Source organism: Equus przewalskii, chromosome 4, assembly GCF_037783145.1.
Source record: "Equus przewalskii isolate Varuska chromosome 4, EquPr2, whole genome shotgun sequence".
In the NCBI taxonomy this organism is placed as follows: domain Eukaryota; kingdom Metazoa; phylum Chordata; class Mammalia; order Perissodactyla; family Equidae; genus Equus; species Equus przewalskii.
This window is the reverse complement of record NC_091834.1, coordinates 59,662,612-59,683,399: the sequence shown is the minus strand read 5'-3', so window position 1 is coordinate 59,683,399 and position 20,788 is coordinate 59,662,612. Positions and strand designations below refer to the sequence as shown.

General features: G+C 41.3%; 1 protein-coding gene across 26 annotated transcripts in view; it reads right to left on the bottom strand.

Annotated features, from left to right (window-relative positions):
• CREB5 (cAMP responsive element binding protein 5) overlaps positions 1–20,788 on the bottom strand; it is a 394,803-nt gene that overhangs the window by 162,310 nt on the left and 211,705 nt on the right. The gene's annotated exons all lie outside the window — the stretch shown is intronic.

The window sequence follows — 20,788 nt, the reverse complement described above, 5'->3', positions numbered from 1 at the left end:
ATATCCTTTGTTTCCTAGTTTGCAGCAGGGTGGAATGTCATGGTCCTGAAGAAGGGTTTACATTTCTAGAGAGAGTTGTATTTTTGCCATATTGCAAATCAATTTCATCGATAAAGTCTGGCCCTCCAAAATGAATTCACATCTGAATAATCTGAAATTCCCACTGGTAAACTGGAAACACTTTCTCTGGTGCTGTTCTGGAAAGCCTGAGGGAAAGGCACTCATGAAGAAAGATGACAAGCCATCATTGAGCCGAAGGCTGTGTGTGAGCCACGTCTACCATCAACACACTTACTTATCCCAAGACAGTGTGCTGCATTCATTATACGGACTGCTTTCTTGTAGATTTGCCTCTAGCTCAAAATAATGATGATGATGGTAAAACCTGATACTTCTTGAATTTTACTAAGTGCTAGGTACTTTCCAGCCTCATTACATGTATTATCTTATTAAGTCCAACAACACCTGTTGAAGTAGATACTTTTATTATCCCCCATTACAGATAAACAAACACAGATAGAGAAGACTTAATTAACCTTTCTAAGATCATTACAGTTCCATTCAATCTAGAGAGGATGTGTGTCTAAGAGTCGGGGGGTGGGGGTGATAGAAGGTCATTGTGGAACAGAGTGGACGCTACAAGTGAATGGAGAATGAAATGTTTCACTCTGGCCAGTTTGGAATGACAGAGGGGTGCCAAATACAAAAAGACACCTAGAAATTCCACCCATCCAGTTCAGCCCTTTCAGTGACCTTGGACGAATATGCCCTAAAATTAGCTAGAAGATTCTCTTTTGGGATTTGCAAGTATTTTTAGAAATTCCAAGGAAGGTTAGTTCCAGGGGGCAGATCTATGACTCTGCTGGATTTTTAGATAGACTCACATTGTTACATAAATAGATGAGAAGACAAGTTCATTAAGTCTAAAAGTTCAACACAGTTCCTGCAAAAACCTTCAGTCCCTGATAATTGAGAACTTAATCTTGAGAAAACAGGCTTCCTCATAAGGTGTCTAGAACTTTGGGGGCCATCCAGGCCAGGGTGTGCATGTGTGTGTGTGTTTGTTTGTGTGTGTGTGTGTGTAAATAGAGGAAGTTTACCCCTCAACAGTAGTGCACCAACATGAAAAATAAGGGTTAAAAATCTACTCCCCTTGCTGGCTCTTTCTGGCAAATCTTGAACAAGATCTGTATATCCTGTGGGCCAAGGTTTAGGCATTCTTGTTTTCATCCACCTCAACAAAAATGCTAGTTATTATTTATGCACATTTCCATCTGCTCCCATCTTTATTCTGACTGCATACAAATCTCACAAAGGACAGTTCAGCCAGCTAGAACTACAAATCTCTTTCTTAACAGAACTGGGATGAGGTTAATCTATGAGCCATCAATTAGAACTCTTTCAACAGAAGGAGGGGAGTTCACACTTGAAGTGTACACAGTGGCCCTAAGAAGTATTGTCCCATTGCTGGCCAACACGTCGACTCCTGAACACATATTAACAGGCTGATTGGCAAATCATGCTACAGAACTTGCAAAGAGAAAAGGTCTTTGTATGTGAAATAGCAAAATACAGTTCAGCTTGAACTATTTAAAAAAATGAAGTTGGTAAATGCATGATTCTGTTGCACTAAATAGTTATGTTAGTATTAGTAACAGCTTCTCACTTTCTGGAGTTTTAATTATGTCTCTCGGGACTGGGAGAAGGGTGAGGGCGGGGGATACAGATTTTAACAGCTTATTTGGTTGCTGTCCCTACCTTTACTGCTATTGAACTAAAAAAAAAAAAGAAAAATCTCCACAGGGTAAAATTCTTTACATTGCAAATAAAATAGTTTTTCCCTGGTTTTTATCAGCATAGGTCCCACAGGAACCGACAGCCGGTTTATGTCAATGAACAAGACTTATTGTTTTCAGATTTATTTTTTTATAGCAAAAAAAAAAAAAAAAAAGAAAGTTGGTGTTGAACTTAAAACAAGGGCCGCAAAGTTTTTGTCTTAAAACAAAAGAGCAAATGAAGACTCTAATTTGGGGTTCCTGCACCAATTGCTGGGTTGAATAAAGGCCATCTTGCACCCAGCTATTTGTGGGAGAACTCATTAATTTTGGTGCTCCTCTCAAACTTGCTTTGCCTTATGGCATGTACGCACACGAACACATACATACACACCCACACACATGCTTTGCTTTTTACCCAATGGGCAGAGGTGTTTGCTGTGTGTGTATTTCTGGTTTCCACGATCCAGCTATAAAAACTAATGGGATAAGGACCGGAGGTCGGAGAAGCAGAAATCAAAGAACAAAAGAGAAATCCTGAAGGACTGAGGATATTTAATCTGGGACAAGAACAAGGAGGTGACAATACTCCTCCCTGAGCTGCATCTATGGAATCTTTTATTTTAGACTAATTCACCATTGCCTTTCTCCTAGAGAAAATGATGTAGCTAGAAATGTGGGATTCCCAAAGTACATTTTTTTCCAGAAATAAACATCTGTACTCCTCCACCCTTGTCATGCCTGAGGGTAAGTCCCTTCTGGCAGAGTGGAAAGAGTATGGGTTGGAAGTCAAGAGACCCATGTGCTGGTTTTGCCCCAGCACAAAGTTGCTATGTGGATTCTGGCAAATCGCTAAACTCTTTGAGTCCCAGTTTCTTTATCTGAACAACGAACTTTCCAAGGGGGCTGTTTGGGCCCAATATTTCTTGATTCCATGCTTTCCTCTTTGAAATTTTAGCCCCGTCTTCCATAACTCAAAAATGGTCCCTCCAGCCATCGCCTGATGCAAGTTCATGTGTCATGGCCCTTCAAATCCAGCTTCTGCATTGCTCCCTTAGAACTTATTAACCATCACATCCTGAGCTCTGGGGGAGTCACCTGGGACTCCTCCAGGGTATCACCAATGTTTACCCGAGGTTGTCAGCTCCCAGGAACACTGCGTTCCCACTAGGGATTCTCACAGGCCAGAATGAGCCTTCTCTAATGATGGAATTTTGGCCTCTGACCTGATGTGGAGGTAAAGGAGTAGTTTGGGGTGATGTCTTTCAGGATGACACTCATCAATCATTTGGAGAAAGCCAACATTCTGAAAGGAACCCCAGCTATGCCAAAGATTTAGAATTGGGACAAGAAGCAAAATGTGTTTTCAAATAGGACTCGATTTTAAAGCATTGTCAATGAGGCTCTGAGGGAAAAGAGGTATTAAAACTCCTCAGGAATACGCTGCTACAATGACCGAGGAACTGAAGGTGAGGAAATAGTTCTCTCTCAGCACACTGGGGAAGAAAGTCTTGCTCTGGGGCGGTAGTCGGGAATTATCAGCTTGAAGAAGGGGAGACAGGAGTTTCATGCATTTACGTGAGATATATAATTTTAAAATGCTGTCCTGTCACATTCCCAATTCCAAAGCTCCTTTTCTTCTGGCATGTGGCCAGCTCATATTTCGTAATCTCTTTTAATTACGGAGCTCACTGTACGAAAGTTACTTTCATAGTTCTTCCTTACGATCATCATAAAATTAAAACATGCTCTCAATCTAATTTTTCTTAATCCAATGTTGTTACAAGGAGTCATCTGACAGAAATAATATAAAACAAGTATTCTTTTTTCCAAATGGTGAAATGAATAGCCAAGTATCTGCAGTTTTGTGTAATTGTTGTTGAAATTGTTATTTCTGCATTGTTATTGTTGGTTGTTGTTTTGAAAGATGTTTGGTAAACTTTTCACCAACATCACAGTGTTTATGGCATCCTTTTAGTCCATATGTGATCAAAGTCAAAATCCCCCAGAGCTGTTGTTGTTGAGTTCATGTGGTAAAAATGGAAAACTTCTACACAGTGTCAGCTAAGTAAAGATGGCTCATCCACAGCCTGGTGGAGAATTAGGCTCTGCAGCTCAGACCTTGATTTACTATCTAGGACTTCTCCATTTGGGGAGGAGCTGACAGAACAGGGCATTGTGCTCACCTGTCTATGATGCTCTAGTGCAGGTCATCACTGAGGTTAACATTTTCAGCCAAATTCTTCCCAGGCCTGAGACCGTGAGGCCCAGGTTTTATGGAGAGAGGAGAGGAATGTGAAATACAGGAGGATTATATTTCTCTTTTATGTCCAACTGATTCTTGTATGTGTGTGTGTGTGTGTGTGTGTGTGTGTGTGTTTGTGTGTGTGCGCGTGCGCGCTCTCAAGTTTTTGTAGCAGTGGGTGCACAGAAGACCACAAACCTGACCAGCTGTGAGTTCCTGTGGTCTCTGGCAGGATTGAGAGGCATCTGTTTTGACTCCACAGCACCACTGCCGGCCTCAGGCTTGAAATGCTTCTAAGCGTTAAAAGAACCTTGTTTATTACAAACTCTTGCCTGTCCCACTTTAAACCTGGTGGACAGCTGGGTTCCTCTACACAGTGGATAAGACAGGACATCAGGATTCCTTGTCGTCTGCTCTGATGGGTGTCAGGTAAGGCTTTGTGTGGTCTTTGAGTCCATGTTTAATGTCCAGCCTGCAGTATGCAAGTTCCAGTGAGATGCCAGCAGCAAAGAATGATGGAGCTTTGTTTTCAACTCACTCATGTACTATGAAAACTTGAAATACGGATTCCTCTTACTGAATTTGGATATATGTTCACTGCTTATTTTTGAGAAATAAAAAGTGTATAGTTGGTAGAACATAATTTGTTTTTAGTGTTGTCGAGTTGATTCTGCCTCCTAGGGACACTGTGTACAGCAGAGCGGAACCCTGCCCTGTCTTTTTGTGCCATCCTCTCACCTTCTGGCGCTACATCATTACTCTGCTGCTCTTCATAGGGTTTTCATGGCCAGTTTTTCCGGAAGTGGGCGGCCACGCTCATCTTCTTAGTCTGTCTTGGGCTGGAAGCGCCAGTGAAACCTGTCCACCATGGGTGACCCTGCTGGTATTTGAAATACCAATGGCGTAGCTTTCAGCAGCACAGCAGCACACGCTGCCGCAGTATGACAACCAACAGATGGGTGGTGTGGTTCCCTGACCGGGAAACGAACCCGGGCCGTGGTAGTGAGAGCACAAATCTTAACCACTAGACCACCAGAGCTGGCTAAACATAACAAATACCACAAAGCTTCTTATTTCTGTTTCTTTCTGTTCATATCCCTCTAAATACAAAAATTAAACCTACCGAAATGCTTACTCCCTCTCTAGAACTAAATGTCTGTTGATATTTTAGCACAGCACATTTGTTTTGTTGTATTCTGATTTGTTTTAAGAAGAGACCCATGCTTGCATCAGAATGTAAGACATATTCTAGAAAATGCTAATGGCCAAACAAAGATAAGACTCAAGCCAAGAAACTTATCAGACCCTAGTTAAGTACAGAAGTAACTGGAATCATTTTGCTGAGTTGTCATTATTCAACTGGTCCAGAGAAGCAAGTGCTATGAATCATAGCATCAAGGCTAATGGCTAAGTGTGGGCACTACACGCTTCCAGTTCAATATATTTCATCTAAAATCTTTTTCAAAAAATGTATTTCAAATAAGTGGATGTGCTAATCTTCACTCTCATGCAATACATAATCAGGGCAAACAAAATGGATACAGACATCTCACCGCTCTGGAAGTTAGGAAGGAGTACACAAAGTCTTGTCTACTTGTGATGTAACCTCCTTTTCAGAGGAGACAAAATGTCCAGGCTTTGTTCTCTGATTTATTATGTGAGTTGAAGAAATCATTAGTAGATTATCAGTCTTAGGCTACGCATGTATAAAATGAACTAATTTCTAAAGGCTATGTGGAGTATATACTATTAATACAAGTTGTAATAATACCAATTGCATTGGTGTATTCTCTATTATTTAAGATGAGAGAGAAAGAACATGTATACTCTCCTAGCAACCAGCTCTGTATATATTATGTTATATACTATATATAAATATATCTGATCTCTTTAAGATAGTAAGCCGAATGAAGCCCAGACAAAGAACTTTTTGACCAACACTACAGAGATTGTTACATATTATAGGTTCTTAGTCCATATCTTTGCTGATACACCTCACAAGAATCTCTGCATCTAGCAAACACAAACCCAGAAATTTAGCAAACATTGAAAAAATCCAGGGAGGACTATTAGTTAAATGTTGTAAATCAATATTTATATCCAAGGAAGGAGATCCTGTTGCTAATGAGGCTAATAACAAAGATTTCAAGAGACTCGTGTTAAGTTTCCAAAAAAGATGTGTCAAGCTACAATTTGATAAGACCATGCAGTTAAAGGACTGAGCTGTTTGAATTCTTTTTCATTTCCAAACCTAGGACCTGCTAATCTTCCTTAGTCAAACTATTCACCAAATATTCTTGGGAAAATACAGTGACGCAGTAAAAATAAAATGGAAAATTATAAATCGCCCGATATTGTACATTTAAATGTACGCTCTTCATTGATTGACTTGTAGAACTAGGACTCAGATATCATCTAGAGCAACACCCTCAATTCACAAACTCAACAATGTAAGTTCTTCCCCACTAAAGGACCTTCGCTCTATTGTTCCTTCTGTGCAAATACTTTTCCCTCTGCGTCTTCACTTGGACAGCTCTTTCTGATCCTTGGAGTCTCACCTGAAATGTCACTTTTCAGATAAGCGTTTCCTATGTAACCCATCTAAACTCTCTCTCTCTCCCTCCTCCTGGCCTCTCCTCCATTAGTCTCCATTTTAGCACCCTACCTGCTTCCTTCGTACTGACACTCATCACATATGTATATATATGGACTTTATACTTGTTTATTATCAGTCTTCCTCACTAGTCTCTAAGCTCCTTGAGAGCAAACTATTACATCAGCTTCTAGATAGGAAGCTCCTCATACAGTGCCTAGCAAATGACAGCCTCTCAAGAACTATCTCTGGAGTGAATGCATGCATGCATGCATGCATGAATGAATGAATGAAAGTTATAGGGCACCATTGAAGCTGGAGATATTCTAAGCAAGCATCAGGTGATCAAATTTGCATTTGAGAAAAGTACCTCTAGCTGTAGAAGTGTGAAGGCTGGATCAAAGAGACCACTTAGGAGACTAAAGAAGGGGTGAGGGGCTGAACTAAAGCAGTCAGGGTAGGAATGAAGATGAAGACAAATATGAGACTTTCAAAGTTGGCAAATATTATATAGAACACAAATGGCCAGGTTGTAGGTTGTGGTTTAAGGAGAGTCCAGGATGACTATGGGAATTTTTTCATTCAACAAATACTTGGGGATGTAACAGGCTGGCATAATACCTATCATCATGGAGTTTATAATCCAGGAGAGGGGACATTAAACAAATAATTATATATAAAAATTATTTTATCACAGCAGAAATAAGTGCTGTACAGAAGAAAGGTGAGCAGGTGTATGGGAATGCAGAAGGAGCAAATCTGGAGGAGGAGGAAGATGATAAAGTCATCAGTAATGTGGTGCTAATAATCCTTGCCAATCCTTTTATATGTGACAATGATCACGTGTGAAAAAGCGCTAAACGCATTCCACAGATGAAAGTTATTATCATTCGCCCTCTGTATCCCTCAACCCCCAACAGAGAGCCTCAGACACAATCCATCAAAGGAGCAGAGGGCACGAGCTAGAAGCACAAACGTGGCTTCTAGCCACGAGCTGTGCGATCTTGCCCTTCATTTTCCTCTTTCATCAAATGAGGGGGTTTGTGTGAATTTATTTTCTTATTGAAAAAGATTAAAATAAGAAAATAACAAACCAGCACATTAAACTTTAAAAAAAAGGAGCAAATTGGAACAGATGATCTCCAGGTTTCATCCAGTTCTGCAATCCTATGTTTTTGTTGCTCAATAACTATTTGTTGATTTTATTTGATTCCTTTGGCATGCTCAGCTGACGACTTGCTGGACATGCTTTGTTCATCTCTTCAGAAAGCTTGGCTCGCAGGTCAGAGCTACATGCAACAAAGGCACGGTTTGGGAGCAATTCAGAATCCTCAGGTGGGCTGCCAAGAGTTCAGGAGGCACCATGTCAACTGACACATGTCATTCTGGAATGTGACTGAGCGTGGAAAACAAAATTAATGAATGAATAAAAAGATCGACAGAGGCCCTGTAGAGTAGAAAACTGAAATAAGTTGGTCTAAAGGTAAGCAACCCTAAATCAAAATAAATATTGATAGATCACAGATAGATAGACAGATAGATAGACCATAGATAAAGACGCACAGAAGTATGAAGATAAAATATTATTGACTAAATTGGACAGTTTATGGTTTTACAATGGCTAACATCTCTTGTTTCTGCAGCCTGTCAGCTGAACCAAATATTCTAGTAACCTTTTCATGATGATAAAAAAGACCAAATGATCCGTCAAGATTGGTCTACTGATTTTTCTTTTTTTTTTTTTGAGGAAGATTAGCCCTGAGCTAACTGCTGCCAATCCTCCTCTTTCTTCTGAAGAAGACTGGCCCTGAGCTAACACCCATGCCCATCTTCCTCTACTTTATATGTACTACTTTGTATGGGGGATGCCTACCACAGCATGGCTTGCCAAGTAGTGCCATGTCCACACTCAGGATCCGAACTGGTGAACCCTGGGCCACCAAAGTGGAATGTACATACTTAACTGCTGTGCCACTGGGCTTGCCCCTGGTCCACTGATTTAAGTACATATTAAGTATTTCTTGTTCCATGAGAACAAGAAATCTTTTTGTGTTTCTTTCTTATTTGCAGGAAAATACATTCCTAACTGATATAGTGCTCTACCATTAAGCTATTTAAAATCTCCTTGAAAAGGCAATAGCAATATGTATAAAACACGAAAAAAAAATAAAATAAAAGACACAAAAGTAAAGGAGGATATTACAGATACAGACTAAATTCCTCTAAGAGTTCAGGAAGGATGGTGGACCAGAGCTGGAAAATCAGGGAAAAAGGCAGAGCTTGAAGGATGGGTAGTCAGATTTTGGTTTATGAAAAAAAAGAGAGAAGAATCACATAATTGAAGCTCCAGTCATGAGTCACTAAGAAGAACCAGTTTGACAACCGTGGCAACAAGGCAAGATACACAGGGGAGGGCTTGTAAGGCCCTCAGAAGTTAGGGCGTCTAAGGTTTTTGAGCAGTGAATGGCCTGATGAAAACCGAGTTTCACGATGCAGATATCGTTATAATTTTTTTTTATTTTTTCTTTCTTTCTTTTTTTTTGAGGAAGCTTAGCCCTGAGCTAACATCTGCCACCAATCCTCCTCTATTTTGCTGAGGAAGACTGGCCCTGAGCTAACACCCATGCCCATCTTCCTCTACTTTATATATGGGACGCCTGCCAAAGTATGGCTCGACAAGTGGTGCATAGGTCCGCACCTGGGATCTGAACTGGTGAACCCCAGGCCACCGAACTTAACCGCTGCACCACTGGGCTGGTCCCTCATAATAATTTTTAAATAAAAATTGTCAAAACAATGTAACAATAAATACTTTAAAATAGTTTTCCTTAAGGAGAGAATGAAGCAGAAGATGAGGAGATTTGGACATCCTTTCGCTCTTCCCTAAAGTATCAGTTTAGTTTAATTCGTGAGTATGCAATTATTTGTTCAACTTGTCTGAAAGGGAAATGACGTGATTAAAACTTTGGGTGAAAATAGTTTTAAAAAGAAACTCCTTTTGGAGCCAAGAGATGCCAATCACTGTGCAGAGACGGCTGGGTGGGCAGAGTAAAGCTCAAATGAAATTCGTGTGGAAATTTGTCTGCCATTTTATAAGGCTACCATGGGAAACACCAAGACCACGCTTAGGAAACACTGCCAACCTCTGAGAAAAAGATGAGGCTCAAAATTGTTATCAATTATCTTCATTTTACTTTTTATTCTGGGAATCTTAACTGATCAGATAGCCAAGAAGACAGGCTAAGGTTTCAGACTCATCGATTTTCTTTTCACTCTTTTGTTTAAGAGCTAGACTCCTGGCTTCAGATAACAGTGATTTAGATATTTGGTCTCATTTTATGGGCAGCACAGAATTTGTGCTGCCCAATAACTGGAGACAGGCTAGATTATTATCTTATAGATGCAAAGATACATGACCAAGGGGACCCAAAGAGAGACACAGGGCCACTGCCTCTGTATTTATTTCTTTGGACAAGCTCATGATGCCCATACATTCATAATCCTCCTTCTGTATTCCCTCTACCACGAATCCTCGCCATCGTGCCATCACTGTTAGATCCGGAGCTGACCATACACAAAGTGACCAGCAAATCAGAAAGATACCAGCAAATTCCTGACTCATCATTCTCCGCCTGGCCTGACCACTGTGTGAGCACTTTGCACCGGGTAGAAATGGCATTTGTTGATAGAAGGGACACTTTCTTTACTTTCTCTTCAGGTGTCCTCAAAAGTATTTTCTAGTCGTGAGATGTAGACAGAAGCAAAAGTAACTCCTGATAAGCAAAGAGTTCAGACTAAAAGAATATCCACAGAGCCAAGTTTCCTACATTTCTTTGCTTTACACACACACACACACACACACACACACACACACACACGCACACAACTGAATCCTTTGATTAAACTGATCAAGCTTCTCATTTGTAGGAAACAGTTTTGTTGTAAAAGGGTTTTGCTGGTTTTGTTTGGTATCATCACTGTTTCTTTTGGAACAGCAGCATGTCCCATAGAATATCAATGTAGTGCATAAAGCGCGGATTACAGAGCCGGAAAGTCTGAGTTTGAATCCTACTTCTGGCACTTATTAGTTATGTGACCTTGGGCAAATCATTTCATTTCTCCATGCCTTAGTTTACTCATCTGCAAACAGGAATAATACTAATGCCTACTCAGGTGTTTATTATAAGGATTAAATGAATTAATATGCTGAAAGTACTTGGAGAAGTGCCTAGAAATTGATGAGAGCCATGGAAGTGTTAGCTCTCTTTATTGTAATTTGATATATTGGTACATTCATCATTTAGCCATTGAGTACCATTACATGATAGATACTATTCTAAACACTGGGGACACAGGGTGAACAGGACAGAAGAGCACCTTGAACTTATAGTGCTTAGATTGTAGTGGGGGAGGTAGATGATAAACAAAAAAATAAATATACAACACCATTTCAGAGAATGATAAATGCTGTGAGGAAAATGAGAAAGGGTGATGTCATAGAGGGCAGCTGGGGTCAGGGGCTGGCTAACCTTCAAGTGGGTGTACAGAAAATCCTCTTTTGATGACACTGTTGCTGAGACCTCAGTTACAGCTCCTATGTAAGAAATACCAAGCAGAAGCAAGTCCTGGCAGTCTCCATTCTCCAAGGATCCCATTACAATAGGTGCTTCCTGCTTCAGCCTTACCAATTGTTCTTTTCACACCATATATATACTTAATGATGGTGAACAAAACATTTAAAGACCAAAGCATTTGAAAAGAAAAGTAGCAGCTCAGCCCTACAGATGGTCACCCCCAAATCAAGGCACCAACAGGAAAGAGGGAACGAAGAATCAGAGAGGGACCCTCATTGCTCCTTTTCCAGCATCTCATCCTAGCTCTAGTCAGGCAGTTCAGACTCCAGACACCCATGTCCTGTCATCAGTCAACTTCAGGAAATTTTTAGAAATTGTTGCCCAATCTGCAAGGACAGGAGGTGGAGGAAATGGAAAAGTGAGAGAGGGAGGAAGTTCTGCTCCTTGGTAGATGATGGAAATCAAGGAAAACATTACTGCTTGTGTTTGTTCAGTCCAGGCACCTAAAATTTTGGTGTAGGGGGATAAAGGCTGTTATCTTGTGGAAATGGAACAAACTTCACTGGGTTGGAATGTTCGTCTTGACTCTTATGGGAAGAACATGGTCCAAGCTGTATTTTGCACATGGCCAATCCTAGTTTACATTTGCAATAGAAGGCTTTTTTTTTTTTTTTTTAAACATGTGTTCAGCCTATTTTAGTTTACACAGTGCCTGTTTACACAGATACAATAAATTTTCATTTCATCATGTTTCCCAGTGCAGAGCCCTTAAAGATACCATTCCTAGCTCTGAAAGTCTCCCGGCTCTTTACTTGGCGGATTTTGGACACATTCTTCTCCAAGAGACCATCCCTGGCCACTTTGTCTAGGCAGGTGCTCCCACCCATGCAATTTCCCAGTGCTGAGCTCTTTCATGTCCTTTGGAACCCTTATCCCAATTTGCAATTATACATGTGTTTGCGCACTTCCTCTTGTCTAGCTTCCTCACTTGACTGTGGGCTCTACAAAAAGGCAGCACCTAGGTCTATTTTATCCACCAATGCAGACTCAAAACTTCACCAAGTGCTTGGCACATAGAGATGCTCAACATTTGATGAATAAACGAATCCTTACCCCAAACCTGGGAGGTGGATATTTTACCAATGAAGAAACTGAACCTCAGGAGATTAGAGGCTTGCTCAGGGTCACACAGCTTGTATCTGCTGGAGCTGGGACTCTAACTCAGGGATTCTGATGCTTGGTTTTAGGGCTCTTTCTATTACAAATCACACAAAAGGCAACTCACAAATGACTGTCAAGGGCACTAAGGAGAGACATGGGGTTTCCAGGTAGCCCAATGGGAGGCTATGATATTGTGACATAAGAAATATATATTTGTTTTTTATAACCATTTCTGGCACAGAGCTCCTAAAACCCTTGGAATTTCCTGAGGTATCTTTTGTTATGTTAATGTGGTGACTTTTGGACCCCATCTAAGAATGGGAGCTGGTTGTTAGGAGAACCAACCATGTGATTTGACGATTGAAACTTTCAACCCTTCCCCCCACACCCCCCACCACCTCCAGGGAGGGGAGAAGGGCTGGTGGTTGAATCAATGACCGATGGCCAATGACTTAATCAATTGTGCCTCTGTAATGAAACCCCCATAAAAACCCAAAAGGAGAGGTTTCAGAGAACTTCCGGGCTGGTGAACACGTGGAGATTCGGGGAGAGTGGCGCGCCTCCAGAGGGCATGGACTCTCTGTGCCCCTTCTCACATGCCTTGCCCTGTGTATGTCTTCCATCCAGCTTTTCCTGAGTTATCATATTATCCTTTTATAATAAACTGGTAATCTAGTAAGTAAAATGTTTCTCTGAGTTCTGTGAGCTGCTCTAGAAAATTAATTGAACCCAGGGAAGCAGTCAGAGGAGCTTCCAATCCATAGGTTGTTGGTCAGAAGCACCGGTGACAACCTGGACTTGCGACTGGCATCTGAAGTGGCGAAGGGGCTGGGAGGGCAGCCTTGTGGGATTGAATTCTTACCCTGTGGAATCTGACGCTACCTCCAGGTAGATGGTGTCAGAAGTGAGTTGAATTGCAGGACACCCGGCTGGTGTTGGAGAATTGCTTTGGATGTGTGGGCAAAAATCCCACATATTGGATTTGAGGTGCAGAATTTTTAGAGGCAGATTAAAGCAGATGATGCTTCAGAATCAGCTTCCTGACATCCTTACCACAGAGAAGAACCAAGGGTCCTGCCCAAGATATACTCTGCAGCTCAGGGCTGAAAGGTTTCCACACATCACTGAGTCCCACTGTTGGTGCTGGGTGGCAGTTAAGACCATGCAGTTTGGGGCCAGATCTCTGCTTTTAACCTCAGTGTGACCACTTACTAGCTATGTAACTTTGGGGAAGTTATTAATGTTTGTGCCTAGTTTCCTCTTCTGTAACACAGGGAAGATAGTCATACATACCCCATAGTGTTGATACCATACCTACTCATCCTAGAATACAAGGAAGGTACTTAAATAAACGTTAAAATAAATGTTGATATAGACATATCTCTTCTGTGTGCAAAAAGTCACTCTCTTAGCCAGGAGGGTGGTGATCAAGGTAAAAAATGGTACAAATGTATCTGGAATTTTTTGAGACTCTAAACCATGCTATTGTCCTTTTATCTGATAATCTACTTAATCAGAATGATTATAATCCTCAAGCTATAAACCAAACTGCTTTATGCATTGACCGTTTTGCTTCACCATGTGTCCCTGTATCACTGTAGTTTTGAGTGGCTACATTTTTTCAAACTTTTTCAGCTGCTGCACACCCAGCATGATGCCTTAAGATGCGATATGTCAGGTGAAAATGAAAAACATATGTTTTTTCAGCACTTGGTTTTAAGTATTCTTGGGTTTCCAGAAAATACAGATTTGAGAATAAGATTTTCAAACAGACTGCACTGAAATGTAGATTTCCCATGGTTCCTGAAGTTGCCATTAGGAATAGGTAATTAATCAGGTGGTCTTAGAAGTGAGCGATGTTTCTTACTTTCATAGGTTGGGGGGTACCAGAGAATCATGAGGAATTAAGAAAAACTATCAAACTGGGTTGTTTGATTTGAAAACAAGAAAATTCAAGAGAAATCAGACAGCTGTCATTTGGGAGAAAGGAGAAATGGGTTTAGTGTTATGTCAAATGAGTAGAACTAAGTCCTATGGGTAGAAATCCTAGAAAAACATAACCGGCTTCATAGAAGTAGTACTTTCTAACAATTCCAGCTGTCCGGGCAGCCATCACAGGAGCACAGTGCTGTAGGAGCTAGTGAGAGCAGAAGGGCTGGGGTAGAAGCTGGGCAGACACCTCTCAGGGCTGTTTGAAAGTTACCCATTGGATGGGAAGGTTGGACTGGGAGACCTCTGAGGGCCCTGCCAACCTTGGGAATCTACGTTTTCTAAGTATGTTGTAGAAGTCTATCCTTCCAAATCTATGCTCCTTGGTCCATCTTTGGTCAAAAGTTCTATGTTTACAGAAGGCATAATCAATACTGAAACTTCTCCGACTAATAGTGGAAACTCATCATAGCAAAGAGCCTTTATATGTTAATGATGTCCCTGATAAACAAAGATTAACTTTTGCAATTTATTAGACATCGTCCCTTATACAAAGCTGAAACAGCTGTTCAGAATATCTGAATCAGGGAAGGTCAAAGCTTTGAGAAGACTTGTGACGCCCAAGAAGCAAAGGTTACCCAAGCAGGAGAATGTTGTGGCCTTATTTCTGTGGGGCCCCTCCTAACTCTAGAAGGCCAGTGAGTTTTCTGAAAGCAGCACAGACTGTTCAACCCCTGACCGTCCTGCTATCTTTTGGAGCAAAGACACCCCCCACTTGCCAGCTGCCTGCTCAACTGTGAATACAGAGATGTTTGTTGGCTTTCTCAGAGCCTCTCTGCTCTGTCTACAGAGGCCAGAAAGCAGAGTTCAGGAACCAACAGCAGTTGGACAGCTTGGCTGACCTGTACACTGGGTGCAGGATTCCAGAACAACTCTCCAGGGGAAGGGAGGAGGTGGAAGGAGGCTGGGACAATAAATTAGCCATTTAGATTTCCCTACAGGACCTGCTTATGTGTGTCCATCCTGAGCCTCTCTTTCTTAATATACTCTGGTGGATTAATACTAGTAATCTAAATTTTGTGGAGTGCTTACTGAGTGCTAAACACTTCTCTAAGGATTTTGTGTGTATTATCTCATTCAAGCCCTTTTATCAATTTATCAATCTCAATTTAACCCAACAACCTGTAAGTATTTTTATTACGTGAATTTTCAGAGAAGAAAACTGAGGCATCATTTGGCCCAAGATTGCATGGGGAGTCAGTGGTGAACCCACCATTTAAACAGCCTTATTTAGAAGTCTAGGCTCTTAACCACTATCTACTAGTTGGGGAGGAAATAGGGGACATGAAGGAGGAGAGGCGTTGGAAGTTTGGCTTATGTTTTTGTTTCTTTTTAATTTGATTGTTTGTTTTCAATGTAGTTAAATCTATTAATATTCAACGCCTGTTTAATGATCTTTTTTCTCCTCCACCAGACTGTACTCCATGAGTCAGGGCTGTCCTTCCTGCTTCTCATGTGTTAGTAGGGTACTTGGCCCATGATCGGTACTTCACCAATGTTCTCTGAATGAAAGAACACAGCAGAAGAAATGTTTAAAAAGATTTTCCTAGAAAAGCAAGAGAAATATTATATTTAAAGCACTAACATGCAGCATAGCATGTCTAATTTCTCAGGTGCTACTATTAGACTCCATAAGTCTATCCCTTGACCACCATGTCCCCCGATCCCCACTCTACCTGGCCAACCTCCCGCAGGACGTGATGTTCCCTGCGTTCACACTTTCCTCTGCCCAATTCTGCCACCTCTGGCTGCCCACATAGAAGCTACAGATTTTCTCTACAGTCGTCTCTTCCTTGTCTTACCAACTTGAAACACAGATTTCCTGGCCATGTCCCCCGGATTCTGGAGGAGGCTGTTTATTTCCCTTGGGTGTTGAAACATCTTCTGGAAGATTTTGAGGGCAAAGGAGATTGACAGAAGCTAAGCCTGCTGGGGCAAATCAGAACTATGAGAGGTGACCAGACAGGAGACAGACAATAAGCAGGCGTAGTAGGTTGCTGTGGCAGCCCTGGCGGTCAGAGGTTTCAGTAAATAAACAGAGGTAAGTTCTGGAAACCTGCACGGTCTTATCGTATGTGCTGTAAGCGCAGACCACAAAAGTCCCTCGTCGCTGTCTGTCTTTAGCATCTTACAGAGGAGAAATATGAGAGTCACTCCTTGCTCACATCTCTGACAGACAAAGGTGATGATGTCGGCCAAGATCATAGTAATGATAGTTAGAATGAGAGCAATTCCTTCCTCTGCACTGGGAAGAGTTTCCAGATCACTGGGGACGAGAGGAGAGGAAAGGAGTTATGGCTGTGTGGTAGCAGGGAGATGAGGAGCTTTCCTATAAATTATGTCATTTCATTTGTAAACAATCCTGTAAGGCAAACATCCTTATATCTATTTTCCAGATGAGGAACCACACTCATCTCCAAACTCACACAGTAACAGTAGCCCCTGCATTTTGTGCTAAGCCACATACAAATTTCGATTTCTTGCACACCCAGTCTGCACCAGGCACTGTCACGAACGTGATTTCTGGTGACTGCCCTGGTTTGTCTCGGGCTGAAGATAAGCTGGAACATCTGAGCCACGAAACACTTAGGCTTCTTGCAAAGGATGTGGCCCAAGGAGGCCTGGGGGACACTTCAAAAGGGCCATGAACTTCATCCTTTCCTTTTAATCTGGGGATGACCATAATTATATAGAAAAAAACACTCCCTTTTCCCATTTCAAGAGACAGGTCATGGGAACTATAATTGGCCACTTAAATGAATTTTATATATTTCTGAGCCAAGGCCTTTCAGAGTCTTGGTATTCAGATTTAAGCCAAAAGATTAATTTAGCCCAGTGTTTCTCAACCATGACCTCACATTAAAAAAAAATGCTAATGCGTGGGCTCCACCTCAGAAGAAGTGATTCAAACTTTCTGGGGGTGGGGCCCAAGTACTGGTACTTTTTGAAGGCTCCCCAAGTGAGAGCCACAGGTAGCCAGGGCCGAGCCACTCTTTGAACTAAGGGTCTAAGTGCCATTTTATCTAATACAAAGAATTGAAGATCAAGTTGACATGAAAATTCAAGGTGATCTTGGACTTTTCTTCATACTGTGTTGGCTCTCAGAAAGTCCAAGTCGACAATAACAAAGCAACTGTGATGGAGATTTTGGAATAAATGCCCAGCAGCCAGGGCAGAAGACAGGGAAAGAAAGATTATATGAACCACCATGCTAATTATGGAAAACCAGATGCCCTGGCAGAAGGCCAGGGGTGTGGCAGAACGGATAGGGGTGGGGGACAGGAGAAATTTTAGGAAATTAGAAATTTTAATAACTTTGACCGTCAAGCTTTACAATTGGATGCTGAATTGGTTCTAACTTATTGAAAGCCTTGAGAGCAAAAACAGATGAGAAAGAAACTCCTGTATCCCATGCTGGCTGCTTTTCATTTCTCAAGCTGAGGAACAGAAAGGAAATGAAGCCTTCCCGGGGCTCCTTCCCCTCCATCTGATTAAGGGCCCCCACAGTCTCCCTTTCTGAACACCAGGGGGAGTAAGACATATTTGGTCTTGTTCACCAGCCCTTTCAACAAAGCATGGGAAAGAACAATTCTTGCTCCTTGTTTAGACCCCTTCTTGAATAGGTTCTTCCTTCTCTCTCTGGCTGAAAATAACAATCTATTTGTACTCATTTAAAAGTGGAAGCAGCATCTTTTGAAAGCAATAGGATGGATTCTATTCTATCATCCCATGGTTTGGAGAGGCACTAAGAGGGGGAGGTTAAGAGAGCAGATATTGGGTCCGACTCCTTGGGTTTGAATCCTAGAAACAGCACTTAGTAGCTGCGTCCCCAAGGGCAGGTTACTTAACCTTTCGTGCTTCAGTTTTCCTGTTTGTAAAAATGGGCGTAAAAATAGTAATGCACCTCATAGGATGGTGGTGAGGATTGATGGGTAAACACACGTAAAGCTTGGTGCATAGTAAGCCATCAGGGAGTATTAGCTAGTGCAATTATCAAAGAGACTACCAGGACATTTGTATTTGAAATTTGAACTCTTCCATACTTCAATCAATGCAAGTACTTTATATTAAAAATTATACAAATCAAACAGCAGGAATGGTAAAGCCAGTGGAGCATTTGACAAGAAGTGATATATATATATATATATATATATATATATACACACACACATATATATATATATTTTTATAAGGAAGATTTGTCCTGAGATAACATCAGTTGCCAATTCTTTTTTTTTTTTTTTTGGCTTGAGTAAAATTGGCCCAGAGCTAACATGTGTGCTGATCTTTCTCTACTTTGTATGTGGGACACCTCCACAGCATGGCTGATGAGTTGAGTAGGTCCACACCCAGCATCTAAACTGGCGAACCCCCGGCTGCCGAATCAGAGTGTGTGGAACTTTAACCGCTTGGCCACAGGGCTGGCCCCAAGAAGAATATTTTGAGGCAGAAACAAGATAATTTCTCATACACAACAAAGGTCACTTAGCCAAGCCATCCATAAGAAGAATATACAGAAAATAATGACTTATATATCATAAAATGGCTAATACATATTTTCAATATAAAATAACATATCCCCAAAGAATGAACTAATGAAATAAGTGTACCATGAAGAAGAAAGACAATGATCTATTAGGATATCATTTTTGTTAACTTTCCCCAGAGGATGTAAGAAATTAGCTGAGGAAAAGGAGAATATGGTACTTAATGACAACTTATATCCATTTTTAGTCTGACAACAGGCAAAAAAACTCTAACAGTAGTTATTTCACTAAAATGCACATACTTTTGTAATTCCACAAAATTGTCTTGATTGAAATAGATTATCCTTTCTGATGCTACGTCATTTTAACAACATGAGCAGCCAATAAGGAAGCCCTGGGTCACTTTTCCCCGCATGAGGACTGATGGTACATTTTCCATGGATGGAGGCCACGGAATAAACATTGCTGTACCAAACATTCCTGATGATGAGCGAGAACTCCGCTTGCATGTTTTTTCGTACTAGTGCACATAACTTTTTTCCCCTGTGGATCTTCAGCAAGGCAAGGCAGTTGCCTGGGCTGTATGGAATTCAGCAAACAGAAATGCATGACCAGTGACCACACACTCGCATCTGGATGAGGTTTTGGCTGACTGTGCTTTGGGATTTTAGCTTCAGCCACTAACAAGGATCCCCTTCTTTTTGACTATATAAGTCAACTCTGAGAGCTACAGGGTAGAGTGCATTTTTTTTTTTTTTTTTGTAGTTTCTTCCATGTCTACCAAGCACTGAGAGTGTAGGTAGCAGAAATTGATTCTCTTGTCCTTTGTACCTCTTGTAGGTGGAGGTACCAAAGTCTGGAAAGAAATTGGAACGATGGGGGAGGGAGCTGTCTTTAAGAGTGAGTGAAACTCATCCTTTTCACTGTCCTATCAACGTGTGTGGGGAACATTGATAAAGCTTTCGGACGGAATGGCACAGTGGTCAAAGGATGGCCTGAGCCTGGGCTTGGATCCAGCTCCACACCTACTAGCCCTGTGACTTGGGATTCAGTTGCTTAATGTCACTAAGTTTCATTTCCTCATCTGTAAAATGGGAGTAATCCAGTCTCTTCCTTACACAGTAGTCCTGGGAATTAAAGAAGATGGTACTTATAAAATACTTTATCCTATTTTTAAATCCTCCCCAATTCCTGTGAGATGGATACGATTGTACTGAATTTGCTGATGGGAAAGTGAAGCTCAGAGACAGAGACATTATATAATTGGCCCACAATATCCCAGCAGGTAAGTGAAAGAAGCTGGACATGAGCCCAGGAATGCTCTAAAGCTGGTGCTCATCACCACTGCTCTATGTGTCGCTGGCCCTATTGCAGAATCCCAGAAAGTTAGGACTAGTTAACTCTCAGAGCATCTGGGCCAGTCCTTCCCTTTACAGGGGAGGAATAAAATTAAGAGCAGCTCAGTGATCAGGTCAAACTAATTTAAACTAAACTCGCGGGTGGGAAGTGGGTATAAGAATCAATTCTTTAGACTCTGTCCAACAGCTTTTCCTCAGTTGGCTCATATCCCCACAAGGAGGAGCAAAGAGCAAACTGAGGAAAATGCTCAATTGAGACACTAAACTAACAAGAGTATTGACTGGGGTAAGGCAGAGGTAGAGGATTAAGGGAGGAGCCAGCTAGACCCTCTTTTTTGTATAAAGCCTGCTAGTTGAGTATCTACAAATGTTGCTTGAATGTGGTAGAAAATCCAACCTTTTGAAATGCAAAAAAATTGAGATTTCCAAACCTATTATTATTTATTAATCGTTAGCAAATATCTGTTAGCAAAAAAGAATAAGTCTTAGCCAGACCAACGAACAATTAGCTTTTTCAAGTATAAACAGAAAACTAGTCCATAAATTCCCAGTTGTTTCTTCCCTGCTTCTGACATTGGTCTCAAATATACATACTCAAAATCTTAG